At 41.7% G+C, this 23,774-nt stretch overlaps 1 protein-coding gene across 2 annotated transcripts in view; it reads left to right on the top strand.

Moving 5' to 3' along the window:
* Positions 1–3,320: 3,320 nt before the first annotated feature.
* cdh22 (cadherin 22) overlaps positions 3,321–23,774 on the top strand; it is a 173,819-nt gene continuing 153,365 nt past the window's right edge. For both annotated transcript variants that reach the window (XM_075461520.1, XM_075461521.1), the window contains exon 1: positions 3,321–3,485. The gene's annotated coding sequence lies outside the window, so the exon portion shown is untranslated. The remainder of the gene's footprint in view (positions 3,486–23,774) is intronic.

Raw genomic sequence — 23,774 nt, forward strand, 5'->3', positions numbered from 1 at the left:
ATTCTTTATTCCATACTATGCTTTCATTCGTGTTTTTAAAGTTTGTTTTTATGCTTTGTTTTTTCCTAATGTCTGTTTCTCTTGCCTTCTAACCAGTGTTTGCATCACATCCTCAGCCTCTCACTTGCATCTATGCCTCTGTCCCTGGCTACTTCTTTGCTCCTTCACCTTTTTCTTGCCTTGATTTTCCAATGGGAGCTAAATACAAATAATTTCTCTAATTTAATCGTATCAAATTTTATTTTGGCTTTTATGAGGTGCACAATTCTATTTTTTTAATCATTTTGTCCATCTTACAAATGTTATGCAATTTACCCAGTTCCCCATTTTAGTTTAAATAAGTAAGATAGGTGTTATCAAATTTTGGTTTTTTTAACATTGCTTCTAAACATTGCTATGTAATGCTCTGGCCACCCAGAGGTACCACATTAGAGAGAATAAAAGTGTCAGTATCGTCTGTTATAGCTATAAATAACTAATGCAGTTCATGATGCTTATATGGGATAAGCTTTAAAGCAGCTTTTTCCTTTTTAGAGAAAGGAGCACGCCGAAGGTGCTGATATGGGATCAGCTTCAAAGCACAACTCTTCAACATTCCTCTGTTTGGAAAATAGGAATTGTCCATGGGGGTGATATGGTATCCCTTTTGAAGATACAATATTTTTTCCTGCAGTCCACTGTATTGGAATTTGGGAACTATCCAAGGTTCTCATGGTTTTTGCACTATTTTGACTCTTTTCACAAATTAGGATATATCCTTGGTGGTGAAATGAGATTACCTTTCATGCTGCTCTCTTCCGCAGTTGTTCATGAAGCTGATTTGTGATCAGCGTTGAAGCTAATTTTTCTTAGACGTTTGTCCATGCTTGTATCTGAACTAAAACAATGAGGACACCTTAAACTGCAAAAGCTAAATGCGGGAATCCATCTGATGGCTCTTCATTTTAGTCCTCTGAAGGAAATGTGAAGTTGCCTATGGTGCAAATTTGACGGCACCTCAAAACATTTTAACCAACTGAGCCACCCATTGAAACACAACCTGACAGTTACAATATTGTAAGGAGCTCTTCTGCATCTCCTTGCAAAACTATAACAGGCGCAAGGGAAAAATATTTAGAACATGAGCTATGTGAAAATCATCTGAAGAGATGGTTAAAGTAACTCTGGGAAGAAAAAAGTCTTTCAAATGGATTTACTGGTAGAGGTCAGGATGCTTTGATGATCTTTGCCATGCGCCTTACGTTATGGGTCCTTTCTAGATGGATGGCTAATGTAGTATAAGCGGTAACATGATGGTTAACCTATGTAGAATCTTTTTCCTCATACAACCCTCCTCCCACTCTTTTATTATTTCTTTCTCACCTCCTCTTTCTCACTGGGATGTATTGATCTGCTGGCTTTTGCGTCTTAGAGTACTATATCTACAGATATTTATGTTTGTAGCTGAGGGCCTCTGGTTCCCATTATGGGCTTGAGCGATAGGCACGGGCAGTGTTTCAACACCTTGCTGCTGAGGAAAAATGTAATATTCAAGAGGCCTGCCCTTAGTCAGCACTCCCCCCCAAGAGCTGGCTGTGTAAAATGATCAGGGACAGCAACCATACTGAGGGGTATTGTGAACGTTTAGGTTCAAGGAAAAAGATGATTACAAAGCAAAATGGTTATCAATTCAATATTTTTTCTTTTAGGAAAGTATTCTCCCAGCAAATGTTGAACCAAATCCTGTGTTGCATCTTAAGGAAATGCAATCTTTCTGTCACAGAAATGTGCTCTCATGAGAGTGAAATGAAGCTCAGTGAATTGATGTGTCCATCTAATTCATTGCTGTCTGTCATTTGATACATTTGCAAACAAAGAAAGTGGAAACCATTGACAGGGATCCAAGAAGTACAGTTAGCATGTGAACAAAAGATCACCACACTATTAAACATTTCATGAATGAGTAGTCCCATAAACAGGCCAATAAGGAGTAATGATGTTAACAAGTTAAAACTGATGATCCAATGGTTGGACAATTTTAATGACATTAGAGAAAGCTGCTGTCTCAAAAACCTTCAACAATAAAATCAGTATAAACGATGATTATGCCTAATGCACCTTGCTCATATAAAACTTAAAGCTTTATTCTATCAAGTTGTTTTTTTTTTCAGCTTGTTTGTAACCTTTTCCCTATGTGTTTAAAATTCGAACTATTGGTTTGTAAATTGAATGTCATGAGGTTCTTGCATGGGATTAAGGTCAGAACAAATACGTTTTTCACTATCTCCTTTCCTGTCCCTCTTGACTCTAACAACTGCCTCATTTTTCTTGCTTTTTCTAAATCTCGCTTCTTTTATTAGCACCTTCCTGTATGCAGTTTATGCCCAGTAGCTTTTAAATCCTTGTTGGTACATCGGCTTCCTAACCTTTCTAACCTTGCTGACTGAGCCTCAGAGAGACTCCCTGTGATGGTGTATAATCTGCAGCAGAACCCGCTCTCACTGTCTTTGTCTCAGCCTCTCACAATATGTCACATTCTTGTCCTTCTCTGCAGATTTCACAGTCTTACAAACACATGCACACAGACACTGATTATGAACCACTCCAGGAAAGCAGGCATAACTGACATTTCCACCTTCTCAAATACCCAAAGAAAATTAATCTGAATACCACTTTAAAACAATAAGTCTGACTCCACTGTGCTCAGACATTTTTTTTTGTTTCTTTTCTATTCTTGTTTTCTAAAACTCCTTCAGGCTATAAAACATTTCTTTATTTTGCCATTGGAGACTAACCATTATGCTCCCTCTCTTCTCACTCTGTATTTAGGCCATCAATGACTCAACTCTGCACTCCAAACACCACATAAAATACCACAATCTGTACTGTTAACTTTAACTTTTTAACTTTCCACCATTGAGTCAAGCTGTATTTTGGAGTTTAGAAATGGCCTTAAATAACAAGCCCTTTGACATGTCTTTATCTATACTTCAATGTTATTTGCTTTGTAATGCATTGAGTTAGAGATGAGTGTGGATCACCCTGGCAAACGCATACAATTACCTTTATTGTAGCTCCTGTAAATTTGCAGAACATACAGTCCTCAGAAGGGATTTGGTCAGTCAAACAGCTGGTTCAAAACAAAATAATTATTTCTTCATTTGTTCCTTTTGATGCCTCCGGTGATGCCCACACCTCCTTCATTTCACCCCACCCTTTCCCTCTCTTTCCATCTCTCTCTCGTCCCCTACATTTGTAGGTTCCCTCCACCACCACCAGGGGCTTTCCACACCGCCTCTCGCTGACAGCAGGTTTGCTGTGTTCTTCTCCCTGCGCTTCTCGGAACGGAGGCTCCAGACGCGCTGCGTGGTGGCAGACAGGGCGCACAGGACGTGTCTCTCTGATTTCCATCTCACGGGGAGTCGTACTACTTTGATTCAAGGAGGAGCGGCAAGATAAACACTTGCCAAGGCGAATGCATTTGTTTCCGCCTCAAGATTACAAAGGTAGGACTTTGAGGATGTTGTAATTTAATTGGAAAGTTCACTGTGGGCTGGAATGCTCTCGTAGCATGCAGCTGGACGTGTAGCGTGCCTCGCGACGTTGATCCGCGGTAGTTTTCTGTGCCTTGCTGTTGAAGGAAATTGCACAAACGCTCCGTGATTTTGTGTGCTCACATTTGTGCGCCAGTGTATATGTACAAGTGTCTTTACATTTCATTGAGCTTTTGACATCTTTACTCCAAGTCTGAGTAACATCACTCCCTAACTTGTTGCCACTTGTAACGCATTTAACGTTTTGTTAGTCCTGTCTGTAACGAGCGATGCGCATGAGACCGGACGCAATTTTTATCACATTAAATCAGTCAAATAGTAAATAGCAACTGTTAGTAAAGCAGAAAATGGTCTCCGGTGTTGTACCCATGCTGTCACAAGACACTGTACATTGATAATTGCATTGCATACATTAATAAAGACAAAATACTGTGAGATTGGACGGTACGAGTAAAGTGTGTGCATTCATTTCGGGCGGCGCTTAAACGCTTTAAATACATACATTTTCAGCAGTTTGTAATAATGAGCATTCATATGAGTACACATATAGAAAAGATTTAAACTAGCAACAACATAAATCGTTTGCAGAGGTGAAATTGTGGGGGTGAAAAATGACCGCGCTCACCTCCTGCTCGGTTGGTTTCCGAGGACTGCGGCCACTTGATGCGCCAACAGGATGCATTTGTAGAAGTTGGAAGCGTGCCACCGCGCACTAAAGCCACGCTGTTGAATGAGCACCCACTTAATAGCATAGAGTGTTATCTGGGAAACAATACGACGGATTTGCGTTATAATCTCACGATAATCCTTTACAGTTAGAGTTGTTACGGATTAAAATATCTCTGCAGAAAATAAGGGCTACCAAAAACTATGGTCCTCTTTGTTCTCCCTAATTTTTTTTCAAAATCCATCACAGATGTTAAATCATTCCTGTTGGATATTTTAATAAATAGCCTTCACGTGGATCTATTGGATATTCAAATCAAATTTAGCACAAGCATAGTTTGGTCTGGTTTGTTGAAAATATTCGACTTGACAAGATTCGATTTCTGTACAACATGCACGTCAACTTGCTCCTGAAATTATGCTTAACCTGTAATGTGTTTTGTTTCTTCTCGTTACTTTGAACTGACCAAACTATTTGTAGACATGACATTTATATTGACTAAATGTCATTTGACATTTGTTAAACTCATAAAACAGTCGTTGATTAACCACATGAGTGATAGCATGTGTGCTGTAGAAAAAAAAAAAACGTCTCAAAGACATGGCAAAACCTACTTAATAATTGCAAGATTGATTAAATCCTTTCCATCCCAGGTGAATATTTGTTTTAGGCAGACTCTTCATCTTTGTTTGTTGCTGGAAGAAACCCAACCTATTTCCCGAAGCAGGACTTGTGTGAATGTTTCACATGGCAGTATAATTTGTGACTCTGGAGTTACAGTACACATTAGGCCTGGATATTACTCATTGACCTTGGTTGAGGCAAATGTCTACTCCTTAAGGATGTCTCCCATGTTGACTGAATAAATCACTTTGTATACACAAACTGTCAACTTGCATGGCTTGTGTCTATTTATGAGACTTCGTGCCTCAGTTTCCCACTTATCCTGAGGAAACTAGTGTTTTTTAGCCAATCACGACTTTAATTTTCCAATTAAATGGAGATCTGTACAGGAATTAGTTAAAGAGACAGGGAACTTTATTGACTATATGTGCTTGTAAAGTTGATTCCAGAGATTACAGAATGAAAATCAGCTGATGAAGACAACGGACAGATTTAAAGAGGAATTTAATATTCTTTATTTTTTATATTATTTATTGGAGCTTTCCAGATTTCAGGTTAAAAAGAATTTTTGGGATTTAGTCGCATGCTGCAAGTCTGTAGCATCATGGAACTACTTCTGCATGCGGTGGTTGTGGTAAACTACAGCAAAATCCCCAGTAAATTATTTATTTGTCAACTTGATAATTTATACATGTGCAATACCTTTGGACATTAAGACTTTTGTTAATTGTCTTTAGATATTATTTAAGATTAACTCATACCATTGAGGTCTTGCAAGAGAACATGTGACAGGAAAGTGACAGGAAAGTTTCAGAAATCTTTCACTACTGTCTACAGAGTAACACCACCACACACCTGGTCCTGTTTCCTTATAGGCTTTCTTCAACATGTTACAATTGTATTTGACTGATTTTGTGGAAGTTTTACCTAATGCAAATTGTAAGCATGTTGTGATTTTAAAATAGACAGACATCCACATACAGTATGTCTATATAGGCAGGCAACAATATTGGAGCCCATAAGGTTTTTAACTTTGAAAAAACATAGCTATTGCAGATTTTGGAACGAGGCTGCATTGTTTAATCCTCTGGGGTCTTAGCCGTAATGAAGTCATGCGATCTGATCATGCCGGCATAATCATAGACCTCAGAGGGATATACATACAACATCGATACTCTATGATAAAACCACCTGCCTTATAATATGTATAGTAAATCCACGTTTGACACCAAAACATGTCTGAACCATCTGGACAGTACATCTGAGGTGGTTCTTTGGTGTGTGACACCAGGTCTTTGAAACAGATCATTTCAATCCAATGGATGATGGTGGTGGGAAACAGGTTTATGCAGGGTTTACAATCTCACGGAGATAGTTGTTTGAATCGATGCAGCTCCCGCAGATTGAAGGATTGTGGGTGTTGAACCCACGCAGACAGACTTGCGTGCAGTCCCCCTAAAACCTCAACAATGCAGAGTCCTTGGATGCATTAACCGAATGCTGACTTGAAAGTAAACTCAAAAGGGAAATAGTGTCATCAGATATCACCATTAAAAGGAAGATGAGACATAAAAACAAAGAATCAAGATGCAAGATAAGGAAGTTATGCTTTGATGAGCTTTTTTTCACTGAGCAACCTTGTTTCGCTGAAATAAAAGCATCACTTTTAACAAAGTTGTCTAGCCCAGCACCCCAATTTTTAAGCAGATGGTTATAATATGCTATCTCTTTTTACAAAAGCTACCTTCTCGCACAAGAGAGGCCTGAATTGAAAGTTGGTCTACTTATTTTGAACAATGCCCCCAGTGGCAGAGAAAGGTTAAAACAGGTAGACGTGCATTTGACTGGGCTCGGCGATTGCCACTGTAGAGTAGACAGATAAACATATCCCGGACCTTTTTCTTCTTTGTGGATGTTACTATGACATGTACAACCCACATAACAGGACAATTAGTCAACGCATTGCAAAAAACTGCTCTGGAATAGCTGAAGACCGCTTGAAGAGAATGCTCTCCTTTTAACTCCCCAGATCAAAATCGGATTGCACACCTGTCATAGTAACATAGTAACATGTCATAGTAACTTCCACAAAGGGACCTTAGGTTTCCCCTCACCAACAATACATTGGAATGTGGTGATCAGTTGTCCTGTCAGTGGTTTTGATGTTGAACGTGTGCGCAAACAAAAACTATCGGATCTTTCAGTTATCAGATGATACTTATCTCTTCGGGGAATTTATGTAAAGGAATAGTTTTGCCATCCTACTGCCCCATTACAGGCATGTATCTGCTTTGTATACTGGCCTCCTCATTTATTCTGCTGGTGGTCTAACCAGCATGTACATTACAAGGGCCATGTTACAGTAACCTAGATGGCAGAATGGCTGATTGTGATTTATGTACCATAAGTGAATGCATTACTGTGGGGCTTCTGGAGTTGGTGCCAGTCCAGGCAGGCATTTTCACACATTATTCTAACACTCACAAATCATAGATACACTAAATAAAAGCTGACATACATACAAAACTTGTGTAAGCATAGAGTTAAAAAGGTACAACTCTGGCTCTGGACTCCTTTTTTTTCTGCTTGTTATATGAGCTTTTTCTTTTCTCTTCCATTCCTCTTTTTCATACACGCATACACATTTACAGACACGCAGAGCCCCCTCTCCCCTGAAAAATCGTTTAGATGAACAGTCCACCGTTGTGAGACATTGATTGCCGTTTACCAAGCTGCCGCATAAATGTGGTGTTAAAGGAGAGATGGCTTGGATAGACATAAGAGAAGAGAGCCAAAAGAAGAGAGAGCATGCTGGAATGAGATAGAGGTTGATGGATGACAGTGATGTGGCAGTAAAGATGAAATGTACAGGAATAAACCTGAACATTTTTATGGCTAATAGACAAGGGAGTGATTAGGCCTACTAATTGATCTGGACTTGTGGTTAGGTGACTAGTTCATTCCTAAGCTTTTCAATCACTGTCTCTCTCTCATGCACACACATATAAGTGCACATTTTCACAGTCACACTGCTCAGTGCTCACACCTGCTGTCTTGTTGGCGGTCAGGAATGGTCAGCCCTTAGTCACTTCATTACCCCTCAGGGCAGAGACTGCATCGGCCACATTAGCGCCTGAGCTCTGTGATGGAATCACCAGGTAAGAGGAGGTAAAGAGCTGAGGGATGGTGGACAGGCATCATGGTTGATTTTCCACCCCTGTTTGCTCACAATTTTAAGGTGAGGGTTACAGGCAACACTTTGATCCAACATTCCTCAAGTTCTGTAGCTTCACTTTGAAAACTCAGCAAGATTTTTTTCTCCCCTTTTTTTTTTCTTTTATTGCTTTTGCTTGTGATGAAACTCATTTTTTTAAGTCATTATTGTAGTTGTGGTCGAGCAAGCGAGCAAGTCTTTACTGATCAGAGTTTGAAAATACATTGCAAACCTTTAGCAACCTGTTCCATCTCCGTTTGTTGAATCATACAAGTAAAACTGACACGTTTTGTTTTTTAGGCACTTTCTGCTTCCTTTCTTTATTCTAAGTTAAGTTTGTTCTGATCACCTGCTGGCTATAGCCTCATATTTAGAATATATACCTTGGATTGATTTATTAACTCAATCAGCAAAAAGCTACTCAATCATTATTGCTTAGATTACTATTTGAATTGTTTTTTTGTGTAAAAAAAAAAATTTAAATATGTATACCCATTGCCAAATCTGTCATTTTTATTTTCATCTGGTACAGTAGATGGATGCTTTATTAAAAAGTTGTTTAATGTGACTCAAGCGTTTCATTGTTGATGAGATCTTTCTTTTCTATCTAAAGCTGAGAGGCATTTGTTAAATTCTAAAGGTTACAAGCATTACAGTATTGTAATTCCCAACCTAACCAAAATAACAAAGAACTAGGCAACGAGAGGAGAGAATAGATACTAACAAGATTCAGACAGCTGTTGAGTCCATCTGTCCTGTTGATGCAGTAAAATCTGTTGATATGGGAGCAATCTCTAAAGCCATTTAAAGCCAATGAAACACAATTGAATGGAGATTTCAGACAAAAAGGAATACATGCTTTCAAGTGTATATATTTTTGTTTCCTTTGGACAGTGAGACAAGACATTACAGCTATTCATGTGCTGTAATGGAAAGGATTTTTTTTCACTCTGCATGATACTACTGCATGATATAAGATCAAATGGCAAACATCCATCCATCCATTTTCTATACCGCTGAATCCGTCAGTCGGGTCGCGGGGGACTGGAGCCTATCCCAGCGGTTAATGGGCGAGAGGCAGGGTGCACCCTGGACAGGCCGCCAGTCCATCACAGTGCCACACAGAGACAACGAGACAAACAACGATACACACTCACACTCACTCCTAAGGACAATTTTAGAGACACCAATTAACTTAACATGCATGTTTTTGGAAAGTGTGCAAATGGCAAACATACATTTTAAAATTTTCATGATTACTTTCAAAACAAATTGGTTGTGCTTCAGAAACTTGCAACCCAGTAAGCAGTATAGCTGAAAATTTAGATATGTGCTTTGAAACACAGTCACAAATCATACTGAATGCAATTATATATATTGAACTTAAAGTGACCATCCGGGATTTTGGACACAGGACCTCATTTCCGAGTCAGCCAGGGTGTAAGAAATGTGTCCAGAACGTTTTTTTTGCATTCCACGCAGTCCTTGTGAAATCCCATATCCCTGTTGCTAAGCTAGCGAAAGTGAACGGCTATGCTCTAGCCTGTCCCAAAAACAGTCTTATCTAGTTTAAACAACATTCAAAACAAAACCGTAATTATGCCAGGCTCCGAATGTAAATGTTTTCTTCATATAATGAGGTTTGAAATAAAACGACCTAGCACTGCCTGGATTTTAGAATATTGAGGGACTATTTTCTCGGGGTCAGCGGAATTTTACCTCGCTGTCTTCAGTTGTGATGTAACCACACTGTCATCAACAGGGAGCCGCAAGAGAGATAGATGGTGATCAAACACAATTGCAAGGTTGGTTAACTTCCTAAACGCCCCCATCAACACATATATTTGCATCGATAACCTGCCATGATAATTGAGTTGCTTTCAGTATTAAATAAATAGGTTTAGAGTGTTTTCGGGGCAGGCTAGAGCATAGCCGTTCACTTGCTCTAGCTTAGCAACAGGAACACGAGATTTCACAAGGACTGCATGGAATGTAAAAAAAACCACCTGGACACATTTCTTACACCCTTGCTGACTTGGAAATGAGGTCCTGTGTCCAAAATCCCGGATGGTCACTTTAAGGCGCAGTGCATTATTAACAGGTGTAGAAAGATGCTTATGGTCAGTTCACCTTGTGTGCTTTTAATGTGCATGGTTTTCTGGAGGCAGGATTCAATCTGTGATGATGGGATCCAGATGAACAGTGTGTGTTCATAGCTGGTCTGCCGGTCTATGTTTATGCTTCTTGCACTGGAGTGGGAAGAACAACTGCTTTGTAAACAGGCAGTTCTTCACCTGGATGTCACGGTTCACAAAGAATCTTCCTCTGAGTCTGGCATAACCCCACTGGCAGAGCTTACGTGCTGGTGTATTTCTGCATCAGTGTCGGATTTAGAGGGATGAAGGCTGCCAAGGTAGGGAAAGTCATCTACATTTTGAGCTTGATATATTTGATATGTATTGAGAAGCACAAATGCAGTGAGTCACTAAACACGTACATGCTGATGCACACAAGTGTACAAACAAACAAGTGCAGATACAAGAGTTTTTTTTCTGTAAAAGAGATTAAAATGAACAAAAGATTAGAGGTGATACAGAGAAGAATAAGTTATTATACTATCTGTTTGCACTTTTCAGTTTTCTGCACGTAAACTAGTGCGAATGGTCTATACTCATAGTCGCTGCTCAGCAACAAACTGTAATGCCAGAATTTCATTCAGTTTGAAGCGGGGATCTCGTGCTTTTTTTAAACTCTAGTTTCATCTTCGATAATCTGCAAGCAGTATGAGGTGACATATCTGTAAACTGAAGATTCTCATTGACAAGTGTCCCTGAAATTAGATTTATGATGGGTTGTCAGTTTCAAAGACTTAACGAATGAGTCAGGTACAGTCGTAATTGAAAAAAACCCTCTCTGTAGTTTAGATGGCCTGCAAAGTAGACCATGAAAATCTTCATTATCAACGCCTATTTAATGACTTTACTTGGTTCAAAATTTAAAAGCAGACTTATTTTCAGGGGATAAAACGGCACACATGAACACCAAGATTATTTATTTGCATTTGAAGACGCTTATATTAATATTTTAATAGTAGTGAATAGTAGTAGTGAGTAAAATTGCATCCTTTCATTTGCTTTAAACTCCACCAGATAAACACAAAAGTACTATATTGTTATTTAGTATTAAAAACATGCAGATGACAGCAAGAGTGATGCAGACTCCTGCGTTTCTTCCAGCTGCCCCAGATACTTGTCAAAGTTATGCATGATAGGTTGATTAGACACAGCAGATAGTCAATAGATGTGAATATGAGTGACAATGTGTGTCTGCCTGTGCTGGTCCATCAGTGAGCTGGCAACTTGTCTAAGGTGTATTTTTCTGTCTTCTGTTGCCTTCAATATGTTCTGAGACAGGTTCCAGACCCGTCTGACCCCGACTAGGAGTAAGCAGATAAGACGAAGGATAAACGGGAAAATATCAATACAGGATTTGCTTATTTGTCAAAATTACCTTTCAAAGCTTATCACTCAGTGTCTGGTAATGCAGCCTAGCAACAGGCAGTTGGCTGCTATCGGTCGCTACAACAAGCTGAGGCTAAATCTCTTTTTCTTCCTCATGCTTACTCCTCATGCTCATCTCTCTCTGACAGAATTACAATTTAGTTTGAGATGAATAGCACTTGCATAATTGTCTTTTGTGTGTCACATTGGCCTATTTAAAAAAACATGGTAATATCTTCCCTTAAAGACATGGTTGGTAATCCTGTTCAGAAACACATTTTGTAATACTGGGTGAAATGGTCCGTCTATCCTGAGAGAAATCTATACAAGATGTATTTAGAAAAAGGGACGAAAATAATCAGACCTCTGTGGCAGCTGCAGGACGGAGAAAAAGCGCTGATCTTGGATTGGAGCACTACAAAAAACCAATCAGATCCCTCGCCTTCTGCCTACGCCCCCCTCTGTCGGCTCCCTGCTCCGTGTGCGCACGTGGTTCTACCGGCTTTGGATGAAGCACTGACGGAATGGGGAGTGGGGGGGGGGGAGCTTAGAGGGGGGGTGGGGTGGAGCTTAGAGGAGGGGCCACTTTCGAATCTTGCTAGCTCTCTAGGATTGCCTACCATAGCTTTAACTTACTGGGAAGAATTGGATGAGTACACATACAATAATCGGCAGTAGGTATAAGGGTGGTGTAAAGGACAATATGTTTTAATGGTCATTTTTTTAAAATCTCATAATATAGGAAACACAACAGTCACCACTCATTTTCTCAAAAACAACTTGGCTTTTGAAAGGATAAATATGGAAAACATATTTGAACAATAATACAATTCTCATCCAAGAAAAAAACTATTTTGAGTTTCAGGTCATAACTTGTTTCTATATACAGTCTTCTAATTTAAGTGGCTATAGTTTGATTTAAAAAATAGATATCATAAATAAGTGTTAATTTTTAATAATTAGAGACTGTCGATGCCATTGATTTGTAGACATTGATTTGGTTCACCCTGGAACTCATGGGCATCCTCATAGATGGGGTTTCCTCCTGCATTTCTCTTTAGGAGCTCTTTGTTTGTGGGTATTTCTTACTGTCTTCAGCAACTACAGTTCAGCTTTTTGGTTTCTTTCATGGTATGTTTTAGATCACCTATAGTCCATGTATACTGTGAAGAATCTACTTTAATGCATTTATCTGAGTATAGTGTATTCCCTGCACGAGTTGAAATACTTTACACCATTAGCTGTTATAAGCTTTTTTCATACTTTTATTCATAATTTCATGCTGTCACCAGTTTATTTTAGTCATCTGTCCAAAAAGGGATGTTACAAAGCTGGACTGGCCTTTTAAGCGGTTTTCTCACAAGTGTAATCTGGCCTTTAAGGCTTATAAATGGTTTTCAACTTGCCATGAACTTTCTCTATTTTCTCTCTCAGTCATTTCTTTATGGTAGACCTGGAAAATGGTGTGCCCGATGGGCTTGATGTTCTGAAGTGGTTGTTCTTCACCACCTACAGTTGTCCACCACTCTAATGTTGCAAACCTTCCTGTAATTTTTATTGTATCCCCCCTCAGTGTGGACCAAACTGTTTATTTTGCCACTTGAAATGTTCCTGCTTTCTCTCAGATTGATTTATTTTGTTTTGTTACCTAAGGATGGGATGTTTAACTTGCACTGAACTGTTTTTCAAGCTTATATATTGTACTGTCGGTTCATAGCAACAGTCTTGAAATACAAAGGCTGCACCTGCAAGCACACATGTTTTGACCTTTATTTCCCAAGCTGACGCAGTATCCCAAGGTCTTAATGAAATGAAATGTCTGTGACATGCTTTGCTACATGAAACACTACAGCAAAACCTTTTACTTCCATTAATTTACACTTATATTCAAGCAAATCACTTTTGGGTGTGGAGTTACCCATTCGATTCCACTCCACGCCTCTCTTTCTCAGGGCCTGCCTCTTTCGAGATTTGTATTGAGAACTTGCATTGTAATTCCTATGTCACATATTTGCTCCAATACTCTGGACTTCTCTGTTGCTCTGTCTTTTTTTTTTTTTATCATTGTTTTTAACATTAATAACTGTAACTTACATGGGGATGTGTTTTTGTGCTGGCAGTTATTTGCTGTGCTGAAGAGGCCTTCTTTGACCGATGGGAAATTGACATTTTAAACTTCCAACTGGTAAAAAAATAAAGAAACCAAATTAGAAGTCAGATTTTCTTGTGGGGATATAAAACATTCAAGAAAAGTAGTAGAGCATTATTAGGTCATTTATATCTTCAGATGTGTGAACTACATGACTAAAGATATGATCAGATGTTAATAGCAAAGCAAATGCAAGAGCAAGAGAATTTTGTGCTTTTAGTATATACTGCTGTAGTGCATGAGGATATTTTGAGTTTTAATTTTATTTTATTTGCTGCCACGTGGGCACACCATCGTGTGTCAAAAAGCAAAAGGGAATCTTGCACTGTATCACTCTATCTTGCACTACAATATATGGCAGCGTTATTGCATCCAGACTGACAGAGAGCAGCAGGTGTATGCATTTGGTAAGTGGCAGCTTGAACAAATATGTCTGCAGTCTGCATAGATACCACTTACTCTGGGCAAAGTAATAAGTCTTATTACAACCCTTTTAGAGAGTCCTTGGGAGTGGAACTAAGTTGTTTTCTAATGTGACACTGTTGGCACCCTGCAGTGGAAAAATGGAAACCACATCCTTAAATAATTGGGTTTTAAGTGATATTGAGCTATTTGAGAGTGTTTCTGTTAGGCATGAGAAAACAATCCCCTATTTAGATATGATATGATGCAACAATAACAGGTTTAAATCTGCAGTGAAATTTCTTCTATGGAAAGTGTTAGATAATTGAGCAGTTTAGGTATGTGTGCATGCATGGTTTGTTTTTTACAAAATATGTTTTGAATGTTGTTTCCTCCTACCACCCCACACGAGCGCACACAGACAAACACCAAAAAAGGACTCGTACTTTTAAGTTTTTATGTGTTTGCTGAATTATGCATTGGGAACACGCTCTTGGGTATAGATGCATATTCCTTCTAATGGTGTAAGGTTTTGCTGGATAAAGCATGTTTACACTCATGCATGAACAAATCAGCCACACATAAACACCAACATGCTCCCAGAAAAGTGCACAAGCATGTGGCACTGTAGTTTCTTGAGAGGTTAAAACATTTCTTTCCCTGTGAAATCATTTTATACTTTCAGCTTGCAGTAAACTGCCATTTTAAGTTCTATTTGCTTCAAAATTATACAATTTAATGGTCTCTTGAAGGATATTTCCATGGCCATCAGTATGACTCCCTTCTCTTTTTGCACTGGGGCAGTCCGCTTGAGTGATCACCCTGCATCACGGATTATGATCCAGATCCACCAATTGAGATGTCAGCATTTGACACAAATCTGTAGGTTCTAGAAATTTGAATACACTTGTTTTTTTTTTTTTTAATTTTAAATTTTGAAAAAGCACAATTTCCATCGTAACTTAATGTTACAGAATTCAAAAACAACCCCATGCCATTAAAAAAAAGCTGCGTTGTTAAGAAGTCATATAACCTTTAAATAATCCTAATGGCTCTCTTTGGAGCAGAAAATAATTGACATGAAACTACATTTTCCCCTTTTCAATAAAGTCTATTTTTCTGCGAGTGTTTGGTTTTTGGAATGACTGTATAAAAATCAATGCTAAATAAGTTGTTTCAAATGTCACCAAATCAAGTTAAATGAAAGAAAATTGAAAGACATTTTTACAACTTCTTCATTCAGGTCACCGTATGCTGAATTTTTTTTTTTCCTTTTTCTTAGTCATGAGCTTTGAGAGAAAATTCTTCGGGCTTCTATTTAGTGTGTCATCTCGCTGTGTTTTTTGTCCATCCTTTCCCTTTGTGCTGTTAGTCCTTTTCAGTCTCATCTTTGACTTCCCTTGTAATTCTTTTCTGTATCTGTGATTCACAGTGACTCAGCAGTTAGAGTTGCAGCTTTACAACAAGATAAATTCAACTCTGCACCCTGCCTATCTCTCTTTGTGTGAACCTTGCATTTTGCGTTTTCCCTGTTAGTGTGTGGGTTATAAACTAGTGCTCTGCTTTCTTTCCACAATTGATATACATCTAGATGGGAACACCTGTTAAAGTTCTCTGTTGTTATGGATATATTTATCCTTTTCTTCAATGATTATTTCTTCTTTCTTCTGTTTTTTTTTTTGGTGTCTCTTTTAGTCTTGCAAAAACCACCAACATTTCCAAGATCCTCTGCACTACTGGGTTTAGACCATCATTTGTCTTCTTAATGACTACTGAGGTGCCATGTTGGGTCACAGTGATGACATATTAAGGTTCATTCTGCCGTCCAATTTAAGACTCTGGGAAAGAACATGGCCAATGATTTTGTCGTCTGTTCAGCCATAGCACATTTTCTTCCACTTTACCTCTTTCACACCTTAAAATGTAAAGGTCTAATGAACTTACTGGAATGATCCATCGAAAAACTGGTAAGCTCTCGACAAAGTAAATCCGAAAGAAATTTGGGTAAAACTATTAGCATTTGAAATTCTTTAGGGGTATAGCCTTCTAGGATTTGCCACAGTCAGTCAGTGTGTGTGGCATAATGGTCATAATACAATTGGCATGAATTGGGATGAAGAAGGGGACAGTTTGTGGATAAAGTGTAAGAGGGCATACTATGTTTTTATAATCTATATGATAAACCATTAAGAAAGATATATATTTGACTACTCCCCCTTGAGCTGTCACCTTACCGTGGTGGGGGGGTTTGCGTGCCCCAATGAGTCTGGGAGCTATGTTGTCTGGGGCTTTAAGCCCCTGGTAGGGTCACCCATGGCAAACAGATCCTAGATGAGGGACCAGACAAAGAACAGCTCACAAGACCCCTATGATGAGTGATACTTTTGGACGCCGTGTTCCCTTGCCCGGACGCGGGTCACCGGGGCCTCCCCCTGGAGCCAGGCCCAGGGGTGGGGCCCGCCGGCGAGCGCCTGGTGGCCGGGTCTGTGCCCGTGGGGCTCGGTCGGGCACAGCCCGAAGAAACAACACGGGTCCCCCTTCCTACGGGCTCACCACCCGTGGGAGGGGCCATGGGGGTCGGGTGCAATGTGAGCTGGGCGGCAGCCGAAGGCAGGGACCTTGGCGGTCTGATCCTCGGCTACTGAAGCTGGCTCTTGGGACGTGGAACGTCACCTCTCTGCTGGGGAAGGAGCCTGAGCTGGTGCGCGAGGTTGAGCGGTTCCGGCTAGATATAGTCGGACTCACCTCGACGCATGGCTTGGGCTCCGGAACCAGCCTCCTCGAGAGGGGTTGGACTCTCTTCCACTCTGGAGTTGCCCAAGGTGAGAGGCGTAGAGCAGGTGTGGGCATACTTATTGTCCCCCGGCTGTGCGCCTGTACATTGGGGTTCACCCCGGTAGACGAGAGGGTAGCCTCCCTCCGCCTTAGGGTGGGGGGACGGGTCCTGACTGTTGTTTGTGCTTATGCACCGAACGGCAGTTCAGAGTACCCACCCTTTTTGGAGTCCCTGGAGGAGGCACTAGAGAGTGCTCCTCCGGGAGACTCCCTCGTCCTGCTGGGGGACTTCAATGCTCACGTGGGCAATGACAGTGAGACCTGGAGGGGCGTGATTGGGAGGAACGGCCCCCCCGATCTGAATCAGAGTGGTGTTTTGTTGTTGGACTTCTGTGCTCGTCACGGATTGTCCATAACGAACACCATTTTCAGGCATAAGGGTGTCCATATGTGCACTTGGCACCAGGACACCCTAGGCCGCAGCTCGATGATCGACTTTGTAGTCGTATCATCGGACTTGCGGCCGTATGTCCTGGACACTCGGGTGAAGAGAGGGGCGGAGCTGTCAACTGATCACCACCTGGTGGTGAGTTGGCTCCGCTGGTGGGGGAGGAAGCCGGTCAGACCTGGCAGGCCCAAACGTATTGTGAGGGTCTGCTGGGAACGGCTGGCGGAATCCCCTGTAAGGAGGAGTTTCAACTCCCACCTCCGGCAGAGCTTCAACCATGTCCCGGGGGAGGTGGGGGACATTGAGCCCGAATGGGCCATGTTCCGTGCCTCCATTGTTGAGGCGGCCGACCGGAGCTGTGGCCGCAGGGTGGTCGGTGCCTGTCGTGGCGGCAATCCCCGAACCCGCTGGTGGACCCCAGTGGTGAGGGAGGCCGTCAAGCTGAAGAAGGAGTCCTATCGGGCCTTTTTGGCCAGTGGGACTCTGGAAGCAGCTGATGGGTACCGACAGGCCAAGCGGAACGCAGCCTCGGCGGTTGCTGAGGCAAAAACTCGGGCTTGGGAGGAGTTCGGGGAGGCCATGGAGAACGATTTCCGGACGGCCTCGAGGAGATTCTGGTCCACCATCCGGCGGCTCAGGGGGGGGAAGCGGTGCACCGTCAACACCGTGTATGGTGAGGGCGGGGCTCTGCTGACTTCAACTAGGGACGTCGTGAGTCGGTGGGGGGAATACTTCGAGGGCCTCCTCAATCCTACCGACACGCCTTCCGATGAGGAAGCAGAGTTGGGGAGCTCGGACGTGGGACCTCCCATTTCTGGGGCTGAGGTTGCCGAGGTGGTCAAAAAACTCCTCGGTGGCAAGGCCCCGGGGGTGGATGAGGTCCGTCCTGAGTTCCTCAAGGCTCTGGATGTTGTGGGGCTGTCTTGGTTGACACGCCTCTGCAGCATCGCGTGGACATCGGGGGCAGTGCCTCTGGACTGGCAGATCGGGGTGGTGGTCCCCCTCTTTAAAAAGGGGGACCGGAGGGTGTGTTCCAACTATAGGGGGATCACACTCCTCAGCCTCCCTGGTAAGGTCTTTTCGGGGGTACTGGAGAGGAGGATCCGCCGGATAGTCGAATCTCGGATTCAGGAGGTGCAGTGTGGTTTTCGTCCTGGCCGTGGAACAGTGGACCAGCTCTATACCCTCCGCAGGATCCTGGAGGGAGCATGGGAGTTCGCCCAACCGGTCTACATGTGTTTTGTGGACTTGGAGAAGGCGTTCGACCGTGTCCCTCGGGGACTCTTGTGGGGGGTGCTCCGGGAGTATGGAGTGCCGGACTCCTTGATATGGGCTGTTCGGTCCCTGTATGACCGGTGTCAGAGTTTGGTCCGCATTGCCGGCAGTAAGTCGGACATGTTTCCTGTGAGGGTTGGACTCCGTCAGGGCTGCCCTTTGTCACCGATTCTGTTCATGATTTTTATGGACAGAATTTCTAGGCGCAGCCAGGGCGTCGAGGGGGTCCGGTTTGGCGACCTCAGAATCGGGTCTCTGCTTTTTGCGGACGATTTGGTTCTGTTGGCGTCGTCAGGCCGTGACCTTCAGCTCTCACTGGAGCGGTTCGCAGCCGAGTGTGAAGCGGCTGGGATGACCATCAGCACCTCCAAATCTGAGACCATGGTCTTCGGCCGGAAAAGGGTGGAATGCTCTCTCCGGGTCGGGAATGAGATCCTTCCCCAAGTGGAGGAGTTCAAGTATCTCGGGGTCTTGTTCACGAGTGAGGGACGAATGGAACAGGAGATTGACAGACGGATTGGTGCGGCGTCTGCAGTGATGCGGGCTCTGCACCGGCCCGTCGTGGTGAAGAAGGAGCTGAGCCAGAAGGCGAAGCTCTCGATTTACCGGTCAATCTATGTTCCTACCCTCACCTATGGTCACGAGCTGTGGGTAGTGACCGAAAGAACGAGATCGTGAATACAAGCGGCCGAAATGAGTTTCCTCCGCAGGGTGTCTGGGCTCTCCCTTAGAGATAGGGTGAGAAGCTCGGTCATCCGGGAGGGGCTCGGAGTAGAACCGCTGCTCCTCCGCATCGAGAGGAGTCAGATGAGGTGGCTCGGGCATCTGGTGAGAATGCCTCCTGGACGCCTCCCCGGTGAGGTGTTCCGGGCCCGTCCCACTGGGAGGAGGCCCCGGGGAAGACCCAGGACACGTTGGAGAGACTATGTCTCTCGGCTGGCCTGGGAACGCCTCGGGGTCCCCCCAGAAGAGCTGGAGGAAGTGGCCGGGGACAGGGACGTCTGGGTCTCTTTGCTCAAGCTGCTTCCCCCGCGACCCGATCCCCGGACCAGCGGAAGATAATGGATGGATGGATGGATATATTTGACTAATTAGAAAAGGAAGAGAGGATAGGCAATAATTAGAGATAAAAGATTTAGAGAAATAAAATGTAGATTTTGTGTGACTGATAAATAATTTCCCCTTTCAAGCTTGCTTTGGGACTTTGTGTATAATCAGGAACAGTATAGTTCTAACTCGGGATGTCCCGATCAAGTAATCAAGTAATAAACAAATTCTTCACATTGTAGTTTAGTGCAACAATGTCTAATACAAAAACGAGCAGCAGCTCAACTTGAAATACCTGGCAGGCATGTCAACAAATAAGCAAATAAAAGTGCTACAGTGATATAAAGTAAGGCCAGTAATGTGCTTTTCGGAACTGCACTCCTAATTCTTACTCTCTTCCACTGGCTTCACAGAAGGAAATAAACGTTTTTCTTGATAAAAAACAACATCTCTACCTTGTCAGGTTTGAGCCTGTTCCTGTTCTCATCAAGGATGTTAGCGATGTCCCCGGCACGCAGCAAAGTGACGTCATGCCGCATGCGTTGTTTCTGTGTGTAGTTGAGACCGTAGATAGAAAAATTCTGGGAGTTATGATTATTGTAGTTGGGGATATACACCTTCCTCAGTAGAAATAAATACAATGTGGAGGCACTGGAGACCCATCCAAGATGGTGGCCGCGCTGATACGTCAGCTCCAATAGGCAGCGTCAGTCTATGAGGCATCTACGTATATTATGTCTATGGTTCAGACAGTCTGACGGTACCACCACATAAGAGTAAATACTAAGCTGTTATTTTTTCCCATTTGTTTTGAAATATTATAGTTCTGATAAAAAAAAAATAATGAGAATAAATAAACATATAGATAGGATATATATCCGATCACTGATCGGGATGAAACGTCCGATTTCGATCAAGTCTGAAACCACGTGATCGGCCCCGATTTCCGATTACGTGATGGGATCGGGACATCCCTAGTTCTAACCCAGTTATTAACTGAAGCAACATTTAAAATGTAGGTAAAATGTTGAACAAGTTACACAGCGACATGAGTTGCTTTGAGGGTCATACACTGGAGAAATGTCTCATTTTCTCTCAAACGTTTCATCGGCAGAAAGTATTTCTATATATATCGTATTTTATTATCATTATGATAAACAAAAGAGGAATGATGTTGGATACTCTTAAGTTATTGTGACTCTCAGTGTCATAGTAATTAAAACTGTATACAATAATGACTGCTGTAAAACACAACGACAACATTGACTGAATAAGATAAAAAATGTATTAAGTTTGGACCCTGTACTGCACGATACCCTAAAATTTGTGTTACTTAAAGGGATAGTTCGCCTCTTTTGACATGAAGCTGTATGACATCCCATTCCAGTAATATCATTTATGAACATTTTCTTACCCCCTGCTGCGTCCTGTTAGCCGAGTACCAGCCTCGTTTTGGCGTTGACGAAGGTAGTCCGGCTAGTTGGCTGGGGCTACAAAAATAAAGCGTTTTGCTCCTCAAAACAATATGCGTTCAAAAGAGTAATACATTTGCATCACAAAATTGTTCTCCAGGAAAAAGTCAGACCTCACAATCGCTTGGTGCTATTTTCTCTCCCTTCGTAGCACTGCAATGCTGTGTAGACCGTGCAGACCGAAGTGCAGACCGAGCAGTAAACGTCGTAATAGTAATATTACGTAATAAACACCTAATGTCGTTAGGTGGAAAAGCAAAACGCTTTATTTTTGTAGCCCCAGCAAACTAGCCAGACTACTTTTGTAAACGCTAAAACGAGGCTGGAACTCGGCTCACACTACGCAGCAGGGGGTAAGAAAATGTTCATAAATGATATTACTCGTGTGGGATGTCATACAGCTTCATGTCAAAAGAGGCGAACTATCCCTTTAACAGATACAAATGCCTCAAATCCCTAAGGAGCCCTGCCAACCATGCTTGTAAGTGTACAAAATACAATAAAATGATTATTCCCTTTTCTCTTCTCTCGATAAGTTAGACATTATTTTGAATCAGAATTCATAGCAACAAAATTTAATTTGGAACTCGAATGCAGTCCTTTACTGGAACTGCACCACCTTATGACTCTTAAATACTCCATAAGAGGAAGCGTGAACAAACAAAACGATTCCTGCAGCTCTTATCTATTTGAGTTAAAAGAAAATAGCAGTAGTTGTCTGAAAGGTTCAGGTGTTATTATATTAATGATGTGATGTGTAATTCCATCTTAAAGCCACCTAAAGTTGATAATGTTTTGCTGGAAATTAAAGAAGTGAATCTTCTTTCAGTGGTGCCTTTGCCCATAGCATTTAAATCAAAATGGCAGAACAAAATTCAATCCACTATTTTTTAACAGTGCATGCACACAAATTGTCAGTGCTCAACATTTGGATGATCAGGCTTCCATATTGTAGGCCTATGCCTCTAACAGCACCAGTGATTATGACTGTACCAGCTTAATTCGCTGAATACCCACAAGAATTATAAGCCTCAGTGGTTTATGTGGTGGAAGTGTTTGGGCGTTTTTATGTATTATTTACACATTGCTGAATTTGCTGTACTCACATTATCTGTCACAGACAATTTATGATATGAAGATGTCACATCTGTTTTTAATGTTGCACAGCTGCATGCACACATATCAGTAATCTGGGAGCACGCAAGGATTTGTACTGATAATACACATCTTTGCACAGATTAAACAACTGTGCATGCATGGGGCAGTGTGTGTTGTGTATGCACATATCAGTGTGCACACCAGAGTTACTACCGTTCTGAGCTTGTGTCTTCTTTTCTTTTGCAGCATAATGGGCTTTGTAAGATAATACCCAAGAGACAACAATACTTCTGAGCTAGGGGATTGGGAAGCCATCCCAGTTCACAGCACCGCTTTGGCTCCAAGCATCAGCTCTGAGTGGAAAACCAGGGATACCTAGATTTACCGGCAAATTGTATTAATTGCCACTGTACTCTTTACTGCATCTTGTCCTTATTTTTCAGTCGCTATGCTTTCAGTTTTTAAGCTATTTTCTCTCCACCCCTTCTAATTCGTTCTCAGTCTCCAAAATCTCAAGAAAACCACAAAACTAATTATATGAACACTTTGTTGTTTCATGTTTAATAATTTATGTACCATAGTGTATATTTTGAACAAAAGATACTGGAATCTGGGGGGAAGCGCCAAAGTTAAGTACTATAATAGCTATTGTTAGCTGGTAAGCTAGCAGCTAGGGGGAGATTTATACCTTGTTCATTATTAAAACACCATGTTGAGTTATTGTAAAAAGACAAGAGAGGTAAAGACTGCTTAAAATTACATGCACATTGTCTCACAGCTTGACTCCTAACAGTCGTATCATGTGGAATTTTAAAAAGTACCTACTTTCTATGTTTATCCAAGTTCATAGTGCTAGACACTAGCTCGTTTCTAATTTGCTCATTTACTTTTGGAGGGGGTTTGTTTTTCTGACCAGCACTTCCAGAACATGGTGCAGGCCATCTCAAATCTATTGGACAAATTCTAATGGGGTTTTCCATTTTTTTTTAGTCGTTCCTCAGATTACGTTCCATGTAAACTGATAGAGATGTGAAAACACTGCAGATCACTGAATGGGCATAGAGGATCTTCAACTGTGGGTGTAACAACAACATCACTGCAGCCTTCTATGAAGTATACCTCACACACCAGTATACCTCCTTGTTTTGTGAAAAGAGAAGCTGTTTGCAAATCTATCCACATGGATTGCAAACATAGCCCATTATCGGAAATGGATGAACTACAAAGAGCAAGATGCAAAAAGACATGTGAAACTCTTTTCCTTTTCTGTAGGCTGGAGGTGAACTCTGCACAGTTGTTATGCTTACTCTGAAAAGGTAACATTTTGTATTCTGATGGTTTGCAAACTCACACGATATAATATCCATTCTACACACCCAGTAGTTTTTTTTCCTGGCTCTGTGTTTTCACAACTTCATACAGCCGCATGATATGATATGCAGCTGATCTCACCATGCAATGAAAAAACTGCCAAGGTTAACTTTTAATGTACTCTTCACTGTTTCATAATAGTTGATTAATTTTACTTTACTCTTTGGTCAGATACACTTTGCTGTCACCAAAAAGCACT

The sequence above is a fragment of the Odontesthes bonariensis genome, chromosome 3 (genome assembly GCF_027942865.1).
Source record: "Odontesthes bonariensis isolate fOdoBon6 chromosome 3, fOdoBon6.hap1, whole genome shotgun sequence".
Lineage (NCBI taxonomy): Eukaryota > Metazoa > Chordata > Actinopteri > Atheriniformes > Atherinopsidae > Odontesthes > Odontesthes bonariensis.